We start from the raw sequence: 1444 nt of genomic DNA on the forward strand, positions 1-1444 counted from the left end.
AAGTCAAGTCCACCAATTTTGGGGATCAGAAAGAAATCAGGGGTGCAGGCAAAATGCCCCCCACACCCAGCAGTAATCCCACAGGCTATGACCTAAAACCTTCACATCTACTCTAACAAACCCCCAAGCTAGAAGGCTGTTGCAGGGAGGGGAGGAGGCAGGAGACAGTGAAAAGAGAGAAGGCAGAGACCCCAGGCCATGTAATCAGCAGCAAGGTGATTGTGCGATGTGTCTTTTCACAGTTGAGTTAAATGTGCCCCTCCAGTTATGATGGGAATCAATTTAAATATGCTTTCTTGATCCCAGAAGTTCAGCTATATGGACAGTGGTTACACTTGATGGGATGATTTGTTATGGCACAACTTATATATTTCAAATGGCCAAAATTCAGTATCATTTACAGTATCTTAAGATAAATTGCCTTTGAATGGGAGCTTCCTTTCCAGTACATTGAGATCTAGAGAATTTGTACTATAATAATACAGAATATTGTATTCTATATAATAGAGTACATTATTGTATTCTCTATAATAGAGAATTTGTACTATAATAATACATTATATAATATAATAGATAATGTATCTAGAGAATTTACTACTGTGGAAAATGAAGACTGCTTAAATCGAATGGGGGGGGGGAAGAGAAGGACCTGTGGTTTTTCTTTTTGATTAATTGCTTAACAGTCATTCAGGCAGCTGAGGGAGTTTCACATTTTCTTTAGACATCATTAGGCACCGAAGCTCTTGCAGGACAACTTTGATGCTATATGAATTCTGCCATTTTGCTAGCAATGATATGGCTCTTGGGTCTACCACTCCATTAGAACTATTAACTCCATTCGTATTAATTTTTGTTATAAATCTTACAAAGGGGGTGCTTCTGGGTATTTAGGTCCACATTTTATTTTAAGGCTGTATATTCAGTTTTCATAAATTGTTCTTGGAGGCCCAATTATCATCCCTGTCTATCTTGTAAGTGTCATGTCTTTGTTATCATCTAGGCCCCAGCCAACTGTGTCATCTCCTACTCCTTTCTGGTCTTTTTCGAATTCTTCCAACAGTTGGAAATTGTGAGGGACTTTTATACCTGAGCCCATAGTGGCTGCCATCTTGTGTCTCTATCTTTTAAATTACATTTTTAAAAAAATGAACAGAGGGTGGTGCTTGTGGCTCAAGGAGTAGGGTGCCGGCCCCATATGCCAGAGGTGGTGGGTTCAAATCCAGCCCTTGCCAAAAACTGCCAAAAAAAAAAAAGTGAACAGAAAGTTATATTCAAAGATATCCATTGCAGTACTACAATTTTTAATAGGGAGAATTAGAAATAACTCAGAACAATGAAGGGTGGTCAAATATGCTAGTTAGAATGAAATATTATGCTACCATTAAAATGAGACTTTAGTAATAATCTATAGTCAAAGTCACCATTTATGAAGAGTTTACTCTAT

General features: G+C 37.9%; 1 pseudogene; it reads right to left on the reverse strand.

The window, feature by feature from the left end:
* Positions 1-683: 683 nt before the first annotated feature.
* On the reverse strand, positions 684-1108 carry LOC100945718 (annotated as a pseudogene).
* Between the last annotated feature and the right edge of the window lie 336 nt (positions 1109-1444).

The sequence above is a fragment of the Otolemur garnettii genome, unplaced genomic scaffold, assembly GCF_000181295.1.
Source record: "Otolemur garnettii isolate 467f Iridium unplaced genomic scaffold, OtoGar3 scaffold00002, whole genome shotgun sequence".
NCBI lineage: Eukaryota > Metazoa > Chordata > Mammalia > Primates > Galagidae > Otolemur > Otolemur garnettii.